This window comes from Nipponia nippon, unplaced genomic scaffold (assembly GCF_047370975.1).
Source record: "Nipponia nippon isolate SJK-2023a ecotype South Korea unplaced genomic scaffold, ASM4737097v1 scaffold_10, whole genome shotgun sequence".
In the NCBI taxonomy this organism is placed as follows: domain Eukaryota; kingdom Metazoa; phylum Chordata; class Aves; order Pelecaniformes; family Threskiornithidae; genus Nipponia; species Nipponia nippon.
The window spans coordinates 26,220,966-26,246,467 of NW_028262291.1; the positions used below are offsets into that span (position 1 = coordinate 26,220,966).

Genomic DNA, 25,502 nt, shown 5'->3' on the forward strand with positions numbered 1-25,502 from the left:
GACAGGAAATAGATGCGTAGTCCTCCCAAACTCAACACCACTAGAAATGCTGTCCAGATAGTTTGTGGAAGATTAGAGTTCTATTTTGTGTAGTATCAGAAACTAAGCAGCTGTTCATATATCAGTAGTTCATATGTGAACAGCCCTACATAAGCATAAGGTTTCTCTGTGCAAAATCCCACTTGCACATAGTTTGTGCTTGAAGACAGTCTCTTTTTAGCTAAATAGAAAAGAAAACCAGTAAAGGTGAGTTGGGCAGCAGAACTACAAAAAGACAAAGAGGTTTCAAGATGTTACAAAATACATCTCAGAGCTCATGTTTTCAGCTTCCGGCTAAGCTGTCTTACAATAAATTTGCAGTTCAAACCCTTTTCTATTGTTTCTGTTCGTGCTGAGGAAAAAGAAAAAAAGCTAGTGAATGCAAATTCCTTCAGATAAGATCCACAGAATCATAAAATCATAGAATTGTTTAGGTTGGAAAAGACCCTTAAGATCATCAAGTTCAACCGTTAACCTAGCACTGCCAAGTCCACCACTAAACCATGTCCCTAAGCACCGCATCTACGCGTCTTTTAAATACCTCCAGGGATGGGGACTCAACCACTTCCCTGGGCAGCCTCTTCCAATGCATCGCTACCCTTTAAGTGAAAAAATTTTTCCTAATACCTAACCTGAACTTCCCCTGGCGCAGCTTGAGGCCGTTTCCTCTCATCCTATCACTTGTTACCAGGGAGAAGAGACCGACCCCCACCTCGCTACAACCTCCTTTCAGGTAGTTGTAGAGAGCAATAAGGTCTCCCCTCAGCCTCCTCTTCTCCAGACTAAACAACCCCAGTTCCCTCAGCTGCTCCTCATAAGACTTGTGCTCTAGACCCTTCCCCAACTTTGCTGTCCTTCTTTGGACGCGATCCAGCACCTCGATGTCCTTCTTGTAGTGAGGGGCCCAAAACTGAACACAGTACTCGAGGTGCGGCCTCACCAGTGCCAAGTACAAGGGGACAATCACTTCTAGTCCTGCTGGCCACACTATTTCTGCTACAAGCCAGGACGTTACTGGCCTTCTGGGCCACCTGGGCACACTGCTGGCTCATGTTCAGGTGGCTGTCAGCCAACACCCCCAGGTCCTTTTCCGCCAGGCAGCTCTCCAGCCACTCCTCCCCCAGCCTGTAGCGTTGCATGGGGTTGTTGTGACCCAAGTGCAGGACTCGGCACTTAGCCCTGTTGACTCTCATACAGTTGGCCCCGGCCCAACAATCCAGCCTGTCCAGGTCCCTCTGCAGGGCCTTCCTGCCCTCCAGCAGGTCGACACTTTCACCCAACTTGGTGTCATCTGCAAACTTACTGAGGGTGTGCTCAATCCCCTCATCCAGATCGTTTATAAAGATATTAAACAGAACTGGACATCTCTTTATTCCACTTATATTGCAAATATAGGTTTGTGTTTTGTACAGCCCTGGGTAAAATTAACTGGATATCCAGCATAACCAGAGAACATCCTTGCTAGGTTGACTAATAATGAAGAAAAGATGAACTATTCTCCTATAAACTGTCTGTTCACTGTTTTTGGCTGATCCCCTCCTGCTCTCTGTTTTAATATCCCTGTTAGCCTGCTAGCAAGACGCTGAAGCAGCACCAGCTATCCAGTTAAAATATAGAGTATAAGTTTCAATCAACTCAGATTTCCTCAAATACTTACTGGACATTCATTCCCATTCCTATAAAAATGTCTAGGCAACTCGTTTCTTAGTGTTTCACTTCATTTTGTAGCTGCTACTTTACAACACTCTCATTTTAAAATGTAATTTTACAAGCGTTACTTTTACTAACTATATTTTCTTTTTCATTGTACGTTTTTAAATGCCAAGAGTATGAGCAGGGTGGAGAGGGGACCAGTGTTGTAACAGGTAATACAGAGTTCTGGTCATTCTTGTTTCTGCTGCTGTTAAATATATTTCCACTGCTTCAGGTGATTGTAAAAAAATATTATATCATGAATATTCAAAATATATTCAAAAAGCAACCCAGTATTTGGGAAGAAATGTTCTGTGTTTGGTCAGATTGACTATAGCTAAAATCTTTTCTGGTCCTGTAACTCTGGGAAAGAATATTCTATTTTCCTTTTCTGAGAAAAGCTGTGTGGATACAGAAAAGTACCTCTGGTAAATCAAACCTGACCAAGAAAAGGGGAGGGGTTTTCCCCTATAGACACTTCTGGCTTTCACGAAGCTGTGGGGTCCCAGGACCCAGCAGCGAGGTGGGTGCTTCAACGCAAGACATAGATGTATCTTCAGAAGAGTCTGGGTGGAGTGTGACACCAGAAGAGGAGGGATGTGGTGTGGGGACCGAGTGCTGCAAAAAAAGCAACACGAAGGTGCCCAGAGCAGGGCCCATCCTGGGAGCTGCATGTGATCCTCCCCTTTGATAAAAGGGGCTGAGAAGGGCATGGCAAAGGGGTTTGTACATTAGAAGGATAGCTGGCTTGTCCCGTTTGCAGGCAGTCAGCACGCCTCAGATCTGTGCCTTCTATGCTTCCTATCCCTTGGTTTCCTGAACAATAATCTCCCTATACTCCCCCCATAAATTTATGAAGAAAAATCAGGGCATAGAATGGTTTATTGAAAATCTTAATTTGAGTGGAGCTGCGTTAATAAGCCCGTGTGCCTGATTAAAAAAAAAACCACCCTCAGCATGATGAAAAATAAATCCCACTGAGTCTTCAGCATCCTGCCTGAGACACTAATTCCCCAAGGCAGAAAACAAAGCCAGTAAAAAAAAGTTTGTTTTCACATAGCAAAACTAAAACACGTCCAGTTCTGATTTAAGATGAGTCCTGGGAGACGTCTCTTCTTTAATGTAACATGGGCCCAGTATAGGTGAATTGACAAATGTACAAATTGATTTTTTTTCTCATCCTTTAGAGAAAGCACCTATTAATTTCAGTGGGACTCATGCCCGCACGTGTTTTGTGACTGGAGCTGCCCCAAAGCGTATGAGGACCAGTGACTGCTAGCACTAGGGTGCAGGGAGGGTTTAGATGCGCGAGTCAGATTTTCCATGAGCACAGATCCTCATCTGGCTCCAACGGCCAGCACCAGTGGGACTTTGTCCTGCTCCTTCCTCCGGGTCCGGCTGCCTGTACGGCCTCTCCCCATCGCTCCTCTTATGGTGCTTTTTGCCCCTTCGTGAAGTCCCTGGCAAAGGCTTCAGCACCATAAGGTTTCTACAAATAATATCTGCAACTCCTGAGGGAAACAGTAGAGTACTTCTCTGGTTCCCTGAGGCTTTATAAATACTTTCCCAACTAAAGGCAGTTTATAAATCTACTCAGCTCCAGAATTGCATAAGTTTGATGGCAATTCTGCACTTATGATGGGATAAGAGAGCAGAGAGCGGGACTGTGCTAGAAAATGACCCCTGGCTGGAAGCAGTCTGTTAATGGTTTTAAATGAACTACTGCTGCAGAGCTCAGGGCTCGAGCCAGAAGCACAATAGAAGGTGCATTATTATTAGTGTTCTGATTATGGCAGATAATTTTGCTGTTCTCATTTACAAATTTAATGGTTTGTTAATAATGTCTGATTTGGGAATGTAGTATAGTCTGTCAACTAGGGGTGGCATAATGGCATTAATAAAGGTAATTGAGGTTGTTGCTATAATCTTGTTTGCTCTTTGGTTTGTTAATTGAAAATTACTTATCTTAATATATGATAGAAAAAATTTGTTCCTCTGTGAAGCCTGGGCATCTTGAAGGAAAAAGGGATGGGTCAGTCTCTGCTGTTCATACCTTGTTGCGGTATCTGTACAGCAGTAAGCATACAGAAGTGAACCAGTGTAATATGGGTCAGGTATTGTGTGTCTGTGTTTGTATTTTGTATAAATAACAGCATGTGCTGTTACTTATGGCTGCGTGTGTGTCTTGTTGCGAGATTCAGTGCGTAAGTCTGTCTGGGATACGTGCGATTGATTAGAGAGCCGTTACGGTAGGAAATGGAAATGAGAGACAGGCAGGCTTCTGAGTGTTTAGCCCTGGAGAAGAAACTCGGCATTTCATCTTCTGTCAACGTTTGCCGGTAACTACTATTAACATTAATTATGGAGATACTTATGTGAACACCCTGTTAGCCGTAATTAGAGTTAATGGAAGATACGTGTGGATGTTAACAGGACGCGAGACAACCAAGCTTCCATTTCTAAGGTTAAATATTCAGTAGCTCCCTCTTAGACATCTCCAACATCCTATAATCATGCAGTCAGACTTATGCAAAAGCAGAACAGTTTCTCCTGCCCTTTTTTTCTTCTTTTTCTCCCCCCCCCCGCCCCCATTATGGCCACCTTATTCTATTTTTGCTTAAATTAAAGAGCAAACAACAATGTGGCAGTGACTTCAGTTGCGTTTACTAATGTAATTATGCTACCTGTCCTCTATTCATAGTGAACCTCAGAATCGGACTTTATTAGCAAACCATTTGCTGTCTCTTTTACTGTCCTTTTAATGAATGCTAGTAGAGTCAATTAAGAGGAGCTGGAAGGACTTGGCTTTGTTCTGAGCAGAGACCTTGTGATAAAGAGCTCAGGGCCTAAGCTCTTGAGTAGGTCATGTAATATCCGAGGTCTGTAAAGTTCCTATCACTGTGCTATTGTTTGAAGCTGTAAAGACAAAAAAGACCTTCATCTTGCTTGCCCTCATTAGCTATCTTTGGTATTTTGCAAACCAGCGTTGCTCAAGAATTGATGCTGCAAATCTTACAGGTTGTCTTGTTCTGCTGTTGTGTATGATAGCATGTCCCTGCCACTAACCTTTGCCCAGCAGGTCAGTGTCCTCGTGGAAAGTGTCTTTTCAGGACTGACTTGGAAACTTGTAACCCTCCCTGAGAGCCCTGAGCCTGTCTTAGGTGGTGTCACGCATTCCTTAGGGCAGGGTGTGCTTCCTTGTGGTCCATTTCCTTTGCCATGGACATACATGATGATCTCGGATGGTGTATTGGGCAAAAAGTGCATTTTTTTCCCCAGATGATTGGTTACATAGTTATCGGGCTGCCTGTTCATCTGATCATCTCTTTATTACTCTCCAAGTACAGTGCAGGGCCCATTTGAATGCTGCTTAGTTGCAACCTTGTAACTTACAACCTGTAGCTCCTGGATGCTTGTTGGCTGGAGCCACAGGAGCAGTGTTACCCCAGCTTTCCAGCTGCGGTGGCTTTTTCCTGAAGCAATTCCAAGCATAAGAACATGCGTGCTTGGCTCAGGTCCGGCATGTGCCTGTTTGCCAAAACTGCCCAACAGCCCGTTGCTGGCTGCAGTGCCTAGCATTCACATGTGCGGATCCGCAGGCTGGTGAGGGGACTCTGGGGATGGGACAAAGCGCTCGACCTCTAGGGCTGGGTGGGAAGTCGGTCTCCGCTCACGTTTACCCGGAGGATGAGCTGCGGGAAGTTTGGTAGGTTTTGATTTAGCCATTTGTTAGTTTATTGTCTTGATGTTTCTATCTATTTTTCCAATTGTGCCATTACAAGTGCCTGTTTTATGGTGGTCACAGAATCTGTTCAGCTCTGCAGTTAATACTACTTTCTTGATTTAATATGTAACGTAATACTTTCACAGCTCAGATCTACATGGACCTTTTTTGCTTTTTCTTTTCTTTTTTTTATTTTTATTTGTTTGTCTGGTTTTGTTCATGGGTGTGTATTTTTTAGCAGCCATGTAATGCTTGAAGTGCCCGTATTTAAACTGGTAGGACAAAAAGGCTTTTGGTGGTATTTTGCTCTGGGATTTGGAGTAAGCTGTATTGGTTTGAGAGCTCTTGCTGGATGTTGTTTAAAGTGGAAAGATGCTAAGAAACCTTGTTCTGTGTTATGCAGGTTGGTAATTTAGCCTTTACCTGCATAGTTAAAGTGGCAAAATCCCCTACTACAATATGGCTTACTCCAGTTTGTGGGAAAGAACAAATTTTTCTGGTGTATCTACATTTAGATCTGTTAACAAAAAGGATAGATACATCATCTTTAAAAAGGAAAAGGCCCCTGCATTATAAAGTTTCTATTAAATCGCTTGCTAAGCCTTCAGGTACAGTAGAAAAGAAACTGATGCTGTAAAGGGAACATAGTCAGGACATATCATTTTATTTCAGCTAGAAAAATGTGGCCTTGCTTGGAGCAGAAGCTGCCTCTCTGATGAGGCCGTGGTCTGGTTGTGTGGTTAGGAAAATGAAACACAGTCTGAGCGAAGATATTGTCAAACCCACCGAGGTTAAGCACCCTTTGCCTCAGGCAAATTCCCTTGTTTTTATAAGCCACTACAGCTAGGTTGTAAAATGGAGGTCTCCAAGCAAAGCTAAGGTAATAACCACAGGTGGCAACTTAAAGCTGCCTTCATGAACTAAATCCTGCATTTTCTGTTTATTTTAACAGAGGATGTGTGAAATAAATTCCTCCCTGTCTTGCCTCTGACTCGTATAAATGTATCATACTTTTTGAAGCGGATATTCAAAGTCTTCAGCCAAACCCTTGCACATCGACGCCGTAATTAAAATCAGTTTGTTTGGTAGGTTAACTGCTGATACCATATCCACTAGTGTAGCCATTTTTTTCCTGTTAAATGGCTGAATGAAATCTGACATTAAAAAAATGTCTTGTCCTAAGATGGATTTTTGGTTTTTTGGGGTTTTTTTTTAATCTCTAGACCAAACAATAGTCCAGTTGAAGGGACTAATTTCAGAATCATTGAGCCAATAGTAAAGATTTAAGTATCGAGAAAGTCATTATTCTGGGTGTTCGGTATAGGCTTAGCAGTATTACATTGATTTACAGAAATGAATACCCCTAGTCAGTACTGATAGATTCTGTAGTTATCTCGTCACCTCTGACTTGCCTTCTTTAGCAGAAGGATATCCTGGCTATTACCCCAAAATGCTTTGGAGTCACCTAATTCATTTGTGATCTTCCCAGGATAGCAGGGAAAGCAGCAGATAAGTATTAGCTGAGAAATCTGACCGGTTTCGCCCTGGGATAATGGAAAGATAATGTGTTATACGAGAAGATGTCATCTCACCAAAAAATGAATTTCAGGAGCTGGTATTTCATACAGGACATGTGAAGTGCTTAAATGGGGGCTTGCTTGGCATTTGCTTTTATTCTTTCATTCATTCTTTTTGACTCACAGATTTGTTTGGATGCTTCTGAGCAAAATCAGATTTGCTAAATGACAACTCATATGCAAAAATCAGATTACAAAGAAGATGAATATGGTATACAATATATGGTACAGGTAACAGTGTCAAGACAGTGTGTTGCAGAAGAGAGGGGAAGTTAGGAAATGAAAGATAAAATACAGCCTCTCAATCAAAATTTGAAGCAGTGGAATTGATGAGGAAGAGAAATACCAGCAAGCCCCTCTTTGGGGGTGGGGGTGGGGGTGGTTGGGTCAGTTAGGACAAGGTGAGCCCATGCTCGTTTCACCAGCTGCAAAACCCTGGGGAAAGCCTGCACATCTCAGTGCTCTCACCCTTGGGGGCTCAAGGGGCTGAAAGAGGGAAACTTGGATCTGTTGATTAGGTGTGCCCAGTTCCACTGAGTACCAGCATTTAAATAGCAAAACTGGCAAAGGACAAACTGAGTCAAAGACATTCTGTAGGGTTTTACAGGGTGGGCCAGCGTCATCACCTGCTTTCTGCTTGGCCCATAGGGAGTGTGCAGGCTCAGAAAAGGAGTGCAGCCTATTGAAACGACAGACCCCTAAGCATGTCTCCTGCCTCTCGTATTTCCCTGTGCATCTCCTGTGCCTTTGTCTTCCATCTCATCAGCGTCAATCTGTACTCACCTCTAGGGCACCCGGGTGCACAGCTTGAAATGATGGGTGTTTAATATGGGCTCTGAGCGGAAGGAGGCTGGTGTCAATAAATAGAAACAGAAATATTGGAAGGCCAATTTACACGAGTGCACCCTGTGTCCAGATTAATGTGCTTCATCCAAAGATGTAAGAACAAACCTGTTCTTCAAGGGCTGCAAATAGGCAGTCCTGTATTGGGAGAAGTTTTGTGCTGCAGCTTTTCTGTTTTGAATATCAGATAATTGGAAGTGCCTGCCTCAAACTCCCAAGTCTGTGCTGACTGTAAAACTTATGTTCCTGAGCTACTTCTGAGGGAGCCGCTGTAAACCCTGCATTTTCTAAAAGCATCCCCACATCCATCCCCCAGACTTTATTAGCAGCAAGGCAGCCAGGATACTGATCCTTGATCCCAAATGCCCTGAAGACTCTCATGCCTCTGCTGACCTCCTGGAAGAGCTAGTTCACACTGTTGTCAATGGGAACAGTGGGCAGGGTGGTATGTGGGCTGCTGTGGTGCTCACCCTTGCTGCTGGCATGGGATGAAGTGTAACAGGTCCATGACATCTGGTGTACACATGGCCCTACCACAAGAGTTACGTGAAGCAACCAACAGCCATCTCCCCTTGATGTCACTGAGAACCTCGTGTGTCCTTCCAGTGTGCACTGAGGCTAAAGGGAAGAGGAAGATTCAAGCCATCAGTGAGGGCAAGGTGTGTTTTCGGGTCTTTCAGCAATCACCAGATTGCTTTTGCCCTTCGCCTCTGAAAATCCTGTGCTGAACCTTCCCTTAGCCACAGGCTAGGTGCCAGGAACAGAGCTCGTGCAAGAGTAAGATGACAGTGGCTCCAAACAGAAGGTGAAGTTTCAAAATATGTTGGGTTGGCAATAGCTCTCAGCTCCTAATGCGAATGCCCTTTCCCTCCAACACTCAAATGCCTGTAATGCAACCTCCGTGTTGTCCGGGAGCCCTGGGGCACTGGCAACACTGGTCAATGAGGAGCCTCAACTGTGTCATGGACGGTGTCTGCTTTCAAGATGAAATTGTTTTCTGTGTCTCTCTTCCTGTCAGTAGGTCCATAGAGTTGGGATTCTCCTAGTGAAGAGGTGACAGTGTGAACCCACAGAAGAATCTTGCAGGGGGTGTCTGTGTGAGGGCTGCAGGAGAGCGTTTTTGGAGCCATCAGCTCTAGATGGATACTTTCACAGTTTTGAGCACGTCATTGTGGGGAACGTGGCAAAGGTGGAGTACAAGCCATCTGATCTTTTTCTGTTCAGTTACCATGAGCTCAGAGCTGTGCAGTTCAGATGAAGGACCCCACCTGGGGTTTTGTACCTGAACATTTTTAAATATACTGGCAGTCGCTCAAAATGCTTGTTTTGATCTAAATATGACTGTATTTTGAATACTGTGTCTCTAGGCACTTCTCTCTGCTGCTTTCAGTACAGGCAGCCTGGCACTCTTATAGGATACTGAATTAAATCTCTCAAACTCCATGGGTGGTAGATAAGTGTTGTTGTTAATTATATTAAATATGGGGAGGGGCGGCGACGGACACCAACTTGAAATAACTTGCCAGAGTCTGTGAATTTCTGTGAGAGATGTTAGCAGAAGTCATAGAATCATAGAATCGTTAAGGTTGGAACAGATCCTTAAGATCATCGAGTCCAACCATTAACTTATCACTGCCAAGTCCATCACTGTACCATGTCCTCGAGCACCACGTCTATCCGTCCTTTAAATACCTCCAGGGATGGAGACTCAACCACTTCCCTGGGCAGCCTCTTCCAGTGCCTGACCACCCTTTCGGTGAAGAAGTTTTTCCTAATACATAACCTGAACTTCCCCTCGCGCAGCTTGATGCCGTTTCCTCTCATCCTATTGCTTGTTGCTAGGGAGAAGAGACTGACCCCCACCTCGCTACAACCTCCTTTCAGGTAGCTGTAGAGAGCAATAAGGTCTCCCCTCAGCCTCCTCTTCTCCAGACTAAACAACCCCAGTTCCCTCAGCCGCTCCTCATAAGACTTGTGCTCTAGACCCTTCCCCAACTTTGCTGCCCTTCTTTGGACGCGATCCAGCACCTCAATGTCCTTCTTGTAGTGAGGGGCCCAAAACTGAACACAGTACTCGAGGTGCGGCCTCACCAGTGCCAAGTACAGGGGCACTATCACCTCCCTGGTCCTCCTGGCCACACTATTCTTGATACAAGCCAGGATGACATTGGCCCTCTTGGCCACCTGGGCACACTGCTGGCTCATGTTCAGGCGGCTGTCAACCAACACCCCCAGGTCCTTTTCCGCCAGGCAGCTCTCCAGCCACTCCTCCCCCAGCCTGTAGCGCTGCATGGGGTTGTTGTGACCCAAGTGCAGGACTCGGCACTTAGCCTTGTTGAATCTCATACAGTTGGCCCCAGCCCGACGATCCAGCCTGTCCAGGTCCCTCTGCAGGGTCTTCCTGCCCTCCAGCAGATCGACACTTTCACCCAACTTGGTGTCATCTGCAAACTTACTGAGGGTGCACTTGATCCCCTCATCCAGATCATCAGTGAAGATATTGAACAGGACTGGCCCCAACACTGAGCCCTGGGGAGCACCACTCGTGACCGGCCGCCAACTGGATTTGACTCCATTTACCACCGCTCTCTGGGCTCGGCCATCCAGCCAGTTTTTAACCCAGCGCAGAGTGCACTTATCCAAGCCGTGAGCAGCCAGCTTCTCCAGGAGAATGCTGTGGGAGACAGTGTCAAAGGCCTTACTAAAGTCCAAGTAGACAACATCCACAGCCTTTCCCTCATCCACTAAGCGGGTCACCTTGTCACAGAAGGAGACCAGGTTAGTGAAACAGGATCTCCCTTTCATAAACCCATGCTGGCTGAGCCTGATCCCCTGGCTGTCCCGCACGTGCCGTGTAATGGCACTCAAGATGATTTGTTCCATGACCTTCCCTGGCACCGAGGTCAGGCTGACAGGCCTGTAGTTCCCCGGATCCTCCTTCCGACCCTTCTTGCAGAGGGGTGTCACATTTGCTAGCTTCCAGTCATCTGGGACCTCCCCAGTTGACCAGGACTGCTGATAAATGACGGAGAGTGACTTGGCCAGCTCCTCTGCCAGCTCCCTCAGTATCCTCGGGTGCATCCCATCTGGGCCCATGGACTTGTGCGCATCCAGGTGGAGGAGCAGGTCAGTGACTGCCGCCTCTTCGACAACTGGGACTTCACTCTGCATCCTGTCTCCATCTCCCAGCTCAGGGGCCTGAAAAACCCAAGGATGACTAGCTTGACTATTAAAGACTGAGGCAAAGAAGGCATTAAGTACCTCTGCCTTCTCCTCATCCTTTGTGGCAAGTGGAGCTAGAAAGTGGTCTGAGCACTAGACAGTGGACCACAGAAGCTGCCCAGGACACTTGCTGGGTATCCTGGAGCAAAGCCACGTCAGCTTTATAAAGGACACTGAGCTTCATAAAGGGCTTTCAGACTGTAATGTGGAAAGCAATCTAAGGCTTAAGTGGTATTATTGTTCTGATGTAAGGTGGTTTGTGTATCATCAGACATGCAGAATGGTGACCACAAATCTTGTTTTGAAATTTGCCATATAATTTATCGTCAAATGTGTTTGCACAGCAAGACTCCACAATATTTTCAGAAAGATTCTTCCCATGCTGGCAGCAGTGATGGGAGAAGAGGCTGTTAAATGCGGTGCCACTCGAGACAATTTTTCTTGTCCTCAGGGCAAGTCTGTAGCCTAACTGGGAGAATGCCCCAAAAAGGCTGTCTCTCCATGCTGGGAATGGCTTGAACGTCCTGTTGTTCCCTATGTGTCTCAGCCTAAACTTGGGCTGCTTGCCCTGCAAACCTGGTTTTGATACTTTAAAAAAATATGGGTTTTTTTTTTTAGCTGAAAAGCAGCATTGCTTTCAAATTTCATGCTGATCAAGAAAAGAGACATAGCAAAGGTGGAGGTATACTGAATTTTAGCCACTGAAAACTGGTGTGATTTTGCAGTCAGAATTCAGCCCAGTCCTGGTTGACATGGAGGTTAGCCTGTGGAGTCCTATCCCTCGCAGGAGATCTGGTTTTACCAATATGGTCTCTTTGTTGTCCTACCTAAAAAGGTTCCCCAGTCTTTGCAAAAATAGGAATTGCCAGATTGGGTCAGACTGTGCTCAGCTCCTTTTGGGTGCGAAGAGCAAAGCACTCAGCAGCCCAGCTACCAACTGGTCTTTGTACCGTTTTAAGGCCATGCGAGCTGCCTTATGGTTGGTGTTTCAGATCATGCCTTCATCATTCACTGGTACATTTGGAATTATTCAGCCCCCCTGATTTGAATTAGAAGAAGTTTTATGTCATCAGTTTCTAACTCCTGAATTCTAGCAGGTACAATATCAGTGAAGACTGAGTAAAAGAAAATTCATCACCATCCAGAGTATTTCCATGGTTAAATTTGCTGTTTCAGTTTTGAAAAAGTCCTTATGACACCCTGTCAGTGCATGCCAATTTTTACGTATATGTATGATTGATGGTGCTTCAGGTTTTGCCCCAGGCTATTCCCAGTCTGCTTGCAAGTGATGCTGGTAGTGAAGTTTCCACTGCTGCCGTTATGTGTTATTTAGATTACAATAGAGCTAAAAACATGCTGGCCCTGAACTGCTTCACAACAAGAGATACAGTCCTTCCCCCCCCAAAGCTCACAAACCTTAAAACAAAGCCTGCCTGGGGAGACTCTTTGGCACTGTATTAAATATCCTTGCTGAGAAATGGTTTCTTACAATTATGGCCTGCCTAATAGGCACCGTGGGTAGTATCAACACAAAGCTATCTGTATTACATGGTTTGACCTGCTTTAACCCCAGCCAGTCTCCTGGAGATGTAGAAAATATCTGTTCCATACAAAGGTCTTGTCTTTCAGGCAAAGCAGAAGCAGTTTGTTTAGAGTGCTAGCTTTCTAAGAGGAGACATTATACTTTTTGTGAGTGAAATTCACCCCACTGAGGCTATCTGAAAGCCTGTGCATCCATGTCATCAGCACATAAGCTGCTGTCTTTGTGTGCAAAAATGAATTGCTCCCCAAGTCTCTCCACTTAAGACTGCTGCAGATGTGCTATGCTTAGGGAATAAGTATATTTTGGGAAAGTGCATATATTGTTCACAATGTTGTCTTCATGAAGGGGAAAAAAGGTATGCTCTTTTAACTTTTAGCTAACATGAAATATTTGACCCAGATTCAAACCTTAATGAAGACTAGATCCCCGATTTTGCTAGGTTTTTACATCCTTAAAAAGTCTTCTTGTTTCCTTTCTCCTCTGAAGACGTTTTAAGTCAGTCAGCAATATAAGTGGGATTTAGATCAACCTCTGAGCAGTTAAGTGGTAAGGAGATTTCCGTAAGGTTACTCAGTTCCCCTCCCCGCATGTGGAAGGATGAGGTTATTGTGGGGGAAGTGTTACAGGTGGCGATGGAAACGAGTTCCCCCATATTCTCACCTCAGAAAAGTAAAGCTATAGCCGCCTCAAGACTCCAACTCCCTTATTGCCTAGTTTTCCTGCAGTGGGAAGCGGATGCCTCCGACCCCAAGAGCCCCCTGAGCAGAGCATGGAGAGATGCCTGGAGGCTGCATGACCCTATGCCATGCTCTGAGCAGGACCCCAGTGGGTGCAGCAGAGCAGCTGCACGGCGCAGGCATGGTGCTCGCCTCTCGGTCACGAGAACTGCAGCGCGGGGCTGGCTGTGTTGCTTCATAAACACGGTCGAGGCATCAGCAGAGGAAGTTTAATTAGGCACTTTTTATTTCTTAATTCCTGGGAGCGCCAAAGTGTTCTTGCCTGGCCTTGATGGCAGCCAGGCTCCCCGTGGCTGATGCTGGGAGAGGTGGATGTGTTGCTATGGTGCTGGGAGGTGTCTCCAAACCCCACCGCTCCGGCAGCTGAGTCGGCTCCCAGCAGCATGTCCTAATTGTGGCTGTGCAGCAACAAAACAAATACTCAGAGATTTCCATAAAGGCTATAATCAAAGGAGCATCCCTTGCTTTTTAATATGTGCTGAATGGGTTCATTTGTAAGCTTATTATGACTTCAGAGAGAGAAGCTATTAGGGTGATCATTAGCTGCCTGTGCGAATAGCAAGGAAAACCATGGCACGTTCCAGAATAACCCCCTTTTTAATGTCTACACTTTCAGATGCATTAACAATAGCCAGCCATGCTGTCTTTCATGTTTCCCTTCCCATGAGTAAGGACAAAAGAGAAAGGGGAAGGGGGACAGTGAACTGCATGCTTTCAAAATAAGTTCAGATGGAGAGAAAAATGAGGTGTTAAGAGAGCAGCAAATTCACTAGCATGACATTGTGTGTCTCGTTGCAGTATCTGTTATCCATTGGGAAAGCAAAAGCAGCTGGGAGCCAGCCTGCGAGTCTTGGCTCGTATCTCACTTAGTCCCTCTACTCCTGTCATCTACGTATGAATTGTGCTGAGGGTCTTTTGTCTGCCTGGGACCTGATCATTGCTGGAGCGCTTAGATTATACATCTTTTGAAGGAAGAGAGAACATTTAGAAACATGTATGCCAAGATTATGGGATTTATTAACTCTTGTTTATTTTCCTGCAGAGCATCTGAAGCTCTGTTGTGGGCTGCGGCCATGGTTCTCTCTTTGCTCCTTCTTACTCTTTCTTAATCAGAAATCAGAAATATCTATAGCAAGAGATGTTGCACAGTTGGATGTTCATACCTTAATTGGGACAGGTGTGGTTGAGATCAGTGACATTTACCTTTCAAACCACATTAGTTGCAGTTTTATGTCTAAGAGTAAGTTAAGGGTGCTGATTACAGTGAAACTCAGTTTAGATTTGCACATGGAGTATATGAGATGTGTATCAGTTTGGCTATAACCAGGGTAACTTAGACTTCATGTCTGCCTTTCTTCCCTTGGTCGTTTCTCCTTTGCTGCATTCAAGTTTTCCTGGACATATCATACTTACAGCTTGTGAAATGTATTTATTTCCTAAATAAATAAGTCACCCTGAATTGTGAGCTCTGTGGGATAAAGAATTTCCGACTGTGTTTAGAATCCATGGCACTTTAGGATGCATTATTATTCTTGTTAAAAACATTTGAAAGATGACCAGAATCAGATAAATAATGCCACTTCTCAGATTTCCAGCAATATTATTTTCTGGTTCACTTAGTATTACTGAGACCCCTCGTTTAAGATGTGCTTTACTTACAGGATGTTTTTCCTAACCTTTGCTTTTCTAGACTGACTAAACCGACTGTTTTGGTTTTGCATCTGTGTAGGCAGTTACCTTGAAGAAAGAGAGTTTCTTTTTCTTTTTTTTTTTTTTGTAAAATAATTAGTGCATTCAAAGTTCTGTTTGGGATTTCTTTCCTAAAAGCAATTAAGATTTTTAGTCCCTCAATTAAATGGTGTTAAAGGGTGGGTTTCTTTTTCCCCACCTCCACCTTATGAAAAAGCACTGAGAAGAACAAAAAAAAGAAGTTAACCTACTGATTTGGAGCTCCGTTCTGCATTAAAACAGATGATAAAAGCAGGGGTTTCAAATTCCCTTGCTGGTGGGCCCTTGCCTGTGCCTGTGCCCAGCCAGTCTGGGGCTGCTTTTCCTTTCTAAGGAGAGATCATCATCATCATCTCTTTGATAGGACAAGGCCTTGTGGCTCATAATAATCCATTTTGATTGCTTCCTTACTTTAAAATCAATCACTTTCCTCCTCTGCATTGTTTCCCTGAAGCCTGCAAAGTATCAGGAAACTTCTTAAAATATTGGAAATCATGGTCTGAGGAGGACAAGGTTGCCACAGCAACTGCCCAGTGTTTCTGAGATGTATTCCTGCATCTTTCAAAGCAATCATGAATGCCACAAACTGCTGAGGCATTTGCTGCAAACAAAGCAAGGCTATAGAAGAGAGCACCAAGGAGTCAGTTGTTGTAAAGGTGAGATGTGTCAGGCTCAGGGAAAAAGTGGCAGGCATTTACACTTTATGTTAAATGCCCTAAGCGTCTGGAATGCCGTGCAAGCGTATGGAGTGTTTCAACACTTGACAGTATCTGACATGACAGTAGATAATGTCACTTGGCTTGTGATGCAACTCCATGATCCACGCAGGAGGGTGACATTTATTCCATCCTGAAGGGAAATATTTCCAGACACAGGAGGCCGAAGTTAGCCGCCTCCCTTCTGATATGCTAAATAGACAGGATAGAAGAAGCCTGTCAAAGAGTGTAACTTGTCAGCCAGAAGTGATCGACTTTTTCATGGATTTGGGACTGGTCTCAGTATGGACTGGTGAGCAGAGGGCTGTACTTTGGGTCAGGAGATCTAGCACATCCGTTCCCCTTTTAGCCTTGGTTTTCTTATCTGCTAAACAGAATTAATATCATTATATTATCAGTGCAGATAATCTTTGGGTCATCTGTTTGGAAAGACAGGCAATCAGTACCATATGGTTCCATTGTACTGCGGTTAATACAAGGGAAAATACACCTGTGAGCTATCTGAGGATTTTTTTTAAGGAACAGAACTTAAAAGAGTTGCAGGCTATCAGATATGTTGGTTCTGTATGCAGTATCTTCTTTTCTGAGATGGCTGATGTCTGTGTGTGAAAAGCTGTATGAAAGAGCCAGACGTGGTTACCTATTGAACTTTGCTTGGGATGGGGCCAAAGTGAGCAGTTCGTGTTTCGAACAGTGCTGTATGCACAATTGCACTAGTTGAAATGGAGTGGATTGTGGCCTGACGCTGTACTGGCACTTCAGACACGTACCCTAGCACTCTTCCAAATGTTATAACATTTGGGAGAATAGGTTCTGCTCTGGGACTTCTGAATTTCCATTTTGAATGTCTGTACATGTGGGAGATTTTTACCTCCATATGATCTCATGTATTCTAGGCACACATTGTGCAAAGTTGCAAATATAAACCATAGATGGTAAGTGTTGTATTATTGGTTTTGTTGCAAAGCTGGCGTCATTTATATGAAGCTTTAAGAAGTTCAGTCCAGCTGCCTTTTTCCTCCTGTGTGTGACTAATGTGCTCTTATGCACAGCCTTTTGCTGGCAGAAATGTGTCTTTGTTAAAAGCAGACAGACAAGAGTCAGGGAGAGTTGTGGCCCAGTTGTCCCGAACGCTCTGCTTGGGTAGGAAACTTAGGGTAGTTTTAGCAGCAGCTCGGATTCATTTAAACACCATCCCAAGCCTCATATGATTTTAGTGCTATAAAAGCCAATCAGGTTATTGTTTTAAGGTATAAGATGCCCCTAAGGGCTTTGCTCACTCAACTGTGCTGAGGAATTAAATGCTCTCAGGCAGTGCAACAACCTGATTCACTCCAGTGTTGCAAGGCAAGTCATCACTGGTAAATGGGCCCATATTACAGTGACATTAGCATTTTAATGCAGTTAAAGAGGAGGTAGATTGACTGTAATTTAGTATCTAGTTGCATGGCCTTGTGCAGGTCCCCTCGTCCCTGCTCCACAGGGGCCGATTATAGTTACACAGTGCACTTTGGAATCTAATTGGATTTACATGCAGTAATGTAGTCGTGTCACAGCAATGACTCTGCTATGCAAGCACTATGAAATTCCAGTGCAATTAGTTATTTATGTAGGAGCAATAGTTACAGGATAATGCATGAGGCTGACAGTTTGTGCCAAGCTCCAGTTCAGGAGCAGCAAATGTTTTACTTTTTTCTGAAGCCATTGCAAAGGAATGATATTAATCTGGTCCTGCTTCCACGGAGATGTTTCTCCTCACCCTTCACCATAAAAGCACAGACCTGTTGCAGAGATCCAGCAGGACATGACTTCTGTCTTCAGCTTCTCCTTTGGCTGAACATACGGGCTGGCAAGTGTTTCTGTTTCTCTAGATCCTGCAAATGTGGTGAGCAAAGGGGACTGGCAGTAGCTAGAGGCACTTGTGAAGCAGAACACCTGTAAGCCATTCATCTGGTGGCCTTCCTGCACTAGTTAACATGCAGGAGACGGGATTTCTCCCAAAGACAGGCCTTGCTTCTCCATCTTGCACCCTCAATTCATTTCTTGTTTCACTTGCTACCTGTTGACTAGATCAACCTCTTTTTGCCCCCCTCCCTCTTTGTTCTGGCTGTCCAACTGTCTTGCTGCGTGAGACCAGCAGGAGTCATGAGTTTAGCTGCTTTTCCTTCATCAAAGCCTGCACCTCACAAAGAGCTACTCTAAAAGCAGTGAATGCAAAGAGAAGCCAATGCTCAGCAAGGACACTTGATGCGGTGGCTGTGAGATGAGCGAGGACGCAGGACAACGTGCCAAACGCAGCTGCTCAGCCAGCTGAGGCAGCACGGCTGCACGCGTGCAGCCCCAAGGAAGGAGGCTTGGCCTCGGACGTTACTCCAGCTTCCACTGTGTTTCCCCAGCGACTGTAATTAAAGGCATCAGCTTGCTCAGTCACAATTAGGCATGGTGGTTTTGCACTTTCTGCAATTCTCCCTAATGACAAAATCGTAGCTATTAACCAAAGAGAGGCTGTTTGGCAGGGACTTCCTCCCCTTTAGGACCGTAGAGTAAGATGGAGTATTGCTATTGTTTGGCACCAAACACACTCTTTCATCCCTTCTGACACAGCACCTGCTGGTACCTACTGAAGCATTTAAGCTCTTCCTCTCTGTGGTGCTGTAATTTCTTTAAAATATTGTGACTTAAGAGGAATAAAAAAATAAAATTCCTCTCCCATATAGACCTTTGAAGGCTTGTAGGGATGTAATTATATGCACACACAGTAGGAGCAGGAATCCTATCATTCTGGTTATTTTCCTAGTGATAGGTTTATATAGCGCAGTGTCATCTCTGCTTTAAAGTTAGAGCCATCTTCTCCTGGCAGCAGCTATCCCAGGATAGTGGCATCATGGGATAGGACGACGGAAGAAATTGTCTCTCAATTGCACATGCAAAACACAGGATGAAGTGTCCCCACACACAAAAGAAAAAGATAAAAAGGTAAGGGTGGGCACTGGGCTCCGACTGTCAAAAAGGGGCTCTGTATTGTGGGGCAGTGATGCTGTCTCTTGTCCTAGCTGTAGACTCTCCAAGCCTCTCTCTGGAGGTCCCTGAGCCTGCTGCAACCATCTCCCAACCAGTCACGTAGCACCCTGTGAACTTCCACACTGGTGGTAAAGCTGTACCGATCCGGGCCAGCCTTCATACACAGCATTGTAAAGTGGGGCAATTCAGCCGCTGCTCAGCAGATGCCTTCAGTACTTTGCAGCAGAGATGGGTCGATTGGCTATAGATGTTTGTACCCTCCAGATTTCAAAAGGGAAGCCATTCCTGCTCACCATTCAGAGATGTAGGTACACAGTGACAGAGGAAGGACATTAAATGTGAGGGATTAATGCAAAACAAAAAGTCTATGAATATTCATTATATGTTTTATATTGTGATAGTTTCAGCCACCTTGAAACTCTTTGTTCGCTTCCTGCCAACAACAAACGATAGACTTTTACTCACAGAAGTCTTAATGGGAGGCAATTTTCAAAGGCGCATTCACAAATGTTTGTGGGAAACAGATGTTAAATGCACCCCTCCAGAAATCATGATGAAATGCTGGCAGTGAGAGAGCAGGGATAGACCCAGGTGACTTATCTGATCCCTCACAGGGAAGCAGCGGCTTCAGCAAAGCTGCAAGTATTCCAAAACGATTTGCGAAGGATGAGTGAGTGAGTTACAGTACTGAGCAACCCTGTGTGAGTATTGGACCCTTATGGCATGGAGTGCTGTTGGAATAGTTAAAGGCTGCCCCTTCCCCACAGGCCCTGCAGCGTGGGGTTGGGGCTGTGTCGGACGAGTGGAAAAAACAACCTGGGAGAGGGTGCCCTGAGAAAACAACAGTCAAACAAGCATGCTTTGCACATTAGTCTGTAGTCTCACCTCACCTTTGCCTAGCTAAAGACTGTCATTATCATTGTGCAGGCAGAAATTAAAATTTACTGGGAAAATTGTAACTGTTAGCTCAAGGGCAGTGGCGATCTGCACCGGGGTCCCTCTGCCTGCACCAGTCTGTCTAATGCCTTTGGGTGGGCAGTGCGGTGGCTTCGCCGTTCCTCTCTGTTGCTGCTTCCCAGGCAGTGACGATGAGGCAGAGGAAATAGTTTGCTCAACTTGGCGTGAGAGCTGGCTGGAAGAATGAGGGATAATGCCCAGCGTCTCAGGCCGTTGCTCCTGATGGCTGGGCTGGGCTTCCCAAAGATGCATTCCATCTCCCTTCCTCTGCCTTTTCCATTTTCCCGGTAAATGGGCTGTAAAGTCACAGCAGATTAAAGTTTGTCTAAACCTCCTATAAAATATTGAAGGTGCAGCTGGTATTAATCTAATCCTGTTGTGGTATGAGGTGCATGTGTAATGGGACTATAGATTTACATGTGGTCTGTGGGCATTTAAAACACCCCAAAGGTTGTTAAAGAGATTCTGAGGAATTGGATCCCTCACTGGGTATTAAAAGCTCTTCATTAGTGCTAATGTACACTAAATTAAGGTGGCAATTAGACTGAGCATATTCATCAGGATGGTGTGTTTTAATAAATTGTGTATTTAACATGATTTCATTTTATTGACTTCTGCAGTAATTGTGTATTTTTCTCTTACAGGACAAGCTTGGCTAGAAAGAGATACATGGGACACGCAGACAATTAAAGACTAGAATAGACACTGTGCTTCAAAGTCCCAAGATTTGTGAAGGTGGGTCTTGTTTACGGCTCTTTCTTTCTGCATGCCAGATGCTTTCTCTGCATCTCTGTCAAGGCTGGTTAGGTGTAGCTATGGTGTGCAGGAGGGGCGTAAGATATACACAGCTTTTCTGCCTTCATATCACCTGTGAGGTGTACTGCAGCAATTTGGTCTCCTAATTAAACTGCCCCTATCTCTGTTCTATCTAGAGGAGCAAACCGTGTGGAAATAATACTCTAAGAGGGTTTTCTGGAAGGCACCACCTCTTAGATATGTTCTCTTAGCAGACCCCACCACTTTGGTTTAAAGGAGTTGGATACTGCTTGCAGATGGTGAACACAGAAATCCTCTTGGGAGAGGGGTGCTCTGTGAAGGAAGGCAAGCATGCTGAGCCAAGTGTCCATACCTGCAAGCCAAAGAATGGGCTGCCATGTTGCTGGCGAGAGCACGCAATGGAGCGATGCCAGGTTGTGGTGGTCCTTCGTCACTGATGCAGCTTAGAGCTTCAGGGACATTTCTAGTGACATCTCAGCTGGGATAGCCTCTAGCAATTGATGCACTGACTTGGAAGAGAATCTGGTCCACATTTTCTAATTCCTTTAAAGGTTGCCTGGCAGAGAGAGCTTCAAACATGTCTTCTGCTTTTACTTGGTTGCGTTGTGCATGAATATGAAAGTAGGTATGAGTTAGCACCATTTGCTCCGCAAGCTGTTGGCTAATATTTTGTAGGAGGTACTGCACAATTGGTTCTTAGGTTTTAAAGGAAGCAATGGATCAGTTCAGTGAACAAGATCTTCGTGCATGTTGACGGCAAAGAGATGCTTATGTGAAAAGAAGATATACATGGACAATGTGATAGAAGAGAAGTGACTGAAAAAGTGGTTTGCATGAGGGTTGGACAAGGTGACCTCTAGACATCTCTTCCAATCTTGGTTATTCCGTGATTTTTATCAAGTATTCGAGATGGGGAGACTGTGATGAGCCATCAGGCAAGTGCACAATGTTTGAATTTTATGTAGTGAAATACAAATAGTCTGCAAAGGTATGTTAGGGCTGGGGATTACATGGTTGGAATGGTAGGCAAGGAAAATGGTTCACACACTTGTTTACAGTAGAAGGTTGGAGTGGTATGATATGGAAGATGCAAGGATTGAGACTAGTGAAGATAAGGTGCTCCTGAGAGTTCTGATAGACTGGCACATCTGAGGGATGCTCTTGTTCCTGTCGTCACAAGGTAGCTTGGACACACCTTGGACAGCTGTTTTGAAAAATGTTTTCACAGGGAGGGTGGTGAAACATTGAAAGAAGTGCCCAGGGAGACTGGGGAATCTCAGTCCTTGGGGATATTCAAAACTTCACTAATATGACCCTGAGCAACCTTCTCTAACTTTGAAGTTGGATCAAACTTTGGAATTGACCCAGATTGGAAGCAGTGGGTGTTTGTACTCAACAACATCCAGAGGTGCTGTCCAACCTAAGTTTTTCAGTGATTCCATCTCCAAGGCACAGGTAAAGGAGCAATTGAAGTGAAACCGTGGGTTTCAATCCAGTGTGAAAGGGATATGGGGGTAGAGGGAAATGTCAGTGGTAGCAAAGAGAAACTTGGAAGCGGTTTTTGGGGGAGTGTTTGAGCAGCTGCCTTTAGATATGTGAAGTTCAAGGTAGCTGCAAGGCGTGCAAAAGCAAATGTCAGAAGGAAGAAAATAAATGGTGGCTGAAGAACAAAAAAATGTATTGCCTTGAAAAACTAGACTTTATTCCTAACTGATTACAGCAGCTGGGGTATGTTTCCTGGCTACACTGCTGGGGATTTTTAGCCTCCCCATCACTTTGCAAGATAAAATTCATATTGGGGGGGAGAAATGTAGAATAATCTGCCTAAGAAAAAGATGAACATTTATAGCCACATTTCAGACAAAAACAAATGCGTCTCATATGTCTCACAGGTCTGAGATGGGACAAGCCAGGGAAAGCATCTGTCAGCCACTGTCTGCTGCAGTTCTGACTGTTAATGTTTGCTTAGCATTAAATGTCTCCTGCAGAGGAGAACTTAATCTGTCACAAATTTGGGGCCTGGAGGAAGGGAGAGAAGATATTTTTAAAAGGTAGATTAAGACATATGCATACAGTTTTTATCGCACTTGCATCAGCACGTAGTAGGAGTAACTTACAAAATTTGCCTTTTGTGTGTATGGCTTAAAAAGAAAAGCGGAAGGAAAAAGCAGCTCTGTGGGTCAGGATTTTCCTTTCATGTCAGTTATTTTCTCCATTCAGCCTGTCATCAGGGACTCAGGTACCTTCAGCTAATTAGTAAGGCAGCAGTTGGCACAAATGGTTTCATAATTACGTTATTTGTAATTAACATTATTTACATTTTGCTTGCATTGTTTGTAAATAGCTTTAGTTATATACTCTTCAAAGTCTAGAGCACTACTGCATATATGAACTGATGGTAAGACATTTCATATATGCTGGAGTACTTGAGCTCTGACATGAAACAGTTTTAAGTGCTACGTTAAGAGGTCAGATCATGCTTTTGGTTGATTTGCCCTCTTTTAATCAGTGCAATCAAAGGGTCCAAATGGTCATCTTGCATGTGCTGTTTAGGAATCTGGGTACCCAGCAGAAACTGGAGAGGGTGTGTTATGCTGGTACGTGCGGGTCTCTCCAAGCTCTAAGTTCCAGCACTGAAACAGTTGCTCAGAGCTCCTGTTTCTCAGATCAGATCAGTGGGTTGGCATTTTTTGGAAGTTTGCATTGAGCTCTTGCAATGTGGAACCTCTGACATGCTCTTTTCTTGGCTCTGCCAGCCCAGACCTCGCACTGTTGCCACTGACTTCCATTTGCACATCCTGAGTTGAAGGACTTTGGGATTTGTAAGCCCCACTGGGTGTGTTCCTGGCTTGAAGCACAGCGCAATTAGTAGGGTTGCACTTAGTCGTTGCTTTGCTGTCTGAAGCGTGGTGGGTTTAGAAATTACAAATCTGAGCCCAGCACCACCACTGGGGACAATTTCTTGCCCAAGCAAACAAGGGAGTCCTCACTTGTCAAAGCTGAGTGTGCATGTGTTCATGCTGCTCCCAGGTTGCTGTGACTGCGTGGCCCGGCCAGTGCAGTTTTCAGCACCTGATCGCTCACCAGATTTAAAGTCTCCCTTCCCCGCTCACACCTAGAAAACATTTTAACATACTGAGTGGATGCATGGGCAGGAGCAATGCAAGGGATTGTAGCTTAGGTTTGTCTTTGAAAATAAAAGGAGGCCTCTACTCAGCTCCTGTAAATTGTAGCGGTTCCAAGGGAGCCTCCTCATCTTGCAGAGAAAGCAGACCCAGACATGGAAAGTAAAGTAAGGCAGGAATGTGTTTTATCAACTCTACAAAGCAGCAAGACAGTGTTAGACTCAGGAGCTGCTGCTTCTTGGACCACAGGCAATGTTTTTCATGTGGGTGCCTCTGCAGTGAGATGAAGTGGCACAATATGGCTAAACTGGTTTGCTTTCTATTCCTTTTTTGCCTAAGGCTACTATGATATGGATCATGTGGGTGGGTGCTCAAGGCAGCAAGACTTAGAAGTTTCTCAGATAACTTTCAGACTTTGGCTAATACACTGAGATTTAGCCATCCTTTATTTCATTGGAGCATAACTTTTTTGTGTGGTGATGGCAACATCTGCGTGCCACTAGTTGTGGGGCTCTTGAATTTCCAGTATTCTATCGATTTGTCTGTGTTTTCACATCCCTCTCTACTATAGTGTCCAAGCTCATGGGTTAGTGGAGCTTTCCCATTAAACTGAAGAATTCCCTCCCCAGCTCCTTACCCTTCTGGACGTCAAGATCTCCTTTCTCTGTGAGATTTGCAGACATGGCTTTAAACACCATCAGGAAGCTGTGGGCATCTCCTCCAGGCCCACATCAGAGCTCTGTGCCCCACTCCCTCTCCTGCAGTTGTGGTCTTGGCTTTGAGTCTCTCTGGGCAAAACAGTTGTGTATCAGAGGTATAAGAAAATAAATTTTGTAAAGAAAAATATTGCCCTCATTCCCAGGTTCAGATTCAGATTTGTGTTTCTCCAGAAGCGACGTGGACTGTAAGACTGGCATTGTGGATCTTCTTGGGATTCCTCTAGCAAAGGGCAGTACCTAGCCAGCAGAGGCACGCTGCTGTCCTGCTCCAGGCACACGAAGATGCAGAGGGAGGGACAGCTCCATGTCCGCATGAGCAGTGATCCAGCTGCATGTCCACATGAGCTTCTGTGTCACACCGTTTGTGTCTCTGCCTGCTTTGCCACTAGGAAGGAACTGATTTGACTTTCAAACCAAGTCAAAGAAGTGCAGCAAACACACACTGTATGATAAAAATCTGGCTTTTACCTCAGGCAGCCCCGTGCTGGGAGCTCTGCCTGCCATAGGTTTTCTCAGCTCTTTGGCTAAAGCAGAGCAGTTCCCATGGTCACAGAGGGAAGCACCCCACGACGCTCTACAGCACTCTCAAGTTTTGTGGATTAACAAAAACAATGAAGAAGTGAAAGAAAGAGTTTTATTTCTGACCTGGTGAAAACCTTGGATAATTTCTGGTTTTTTCTTTTAAGTGAATTGAATGTACTTTGCTAACAGAGCATATCATCGGATGCAGGTCTATTTAGGGAATGGCATTCGCAGTGGAGAAAGGGAAAGAGATGGGTTAAGAAGCATGTGGGCTTCAGGAAGGCTTCTCTAGGGAGTTAAGCAAACTTGTGCCTCTGTGTTTGCATATGTATGCATCCATCTGTGCACGGTGCCATGACTGCATTATCTTCTGTTTCAGTGAAAGTTTTACTATGTTATGTATTTATTTGTCTGTCCCTCTAGAGTACTTGCTGATACAATTGCATATTGGGAGACACAGTCACTTCATTAAACAGCAAGCAGAAACTTTCTTCCAATGTAGCCTCACCAGGTCAGGATTTATAACTGCTCTTCCAGTAGAAGTACTGTCCTAATCAGTT

General features: G+C 44.8%; 1 protein-coding gene across 7 annotated transcripts in view; it reads left to right on the forward strand.

Moving 5' to 3' along the window:
- The window catches only part of TSPAN18 (tetraspanin 18), a 126,996-nt gene that overhangs the window by 79,142 nt on the left and 22,352 nt on the right, over positions 1–25,502 (forward strand). For all 7 annotated transcript variants that reach the window (XM_087746023.1, XM_087746028.1, XM_087746026.1 and 4 more), the window contains one exon: positions 20,444–20,534. The gene's annotated coding sequence lies outside the window, so the exon portion shown is untranslated. The remainder of the gene's footprint in view (positions 1–20,443; positions 20,535–25,502) is intronic.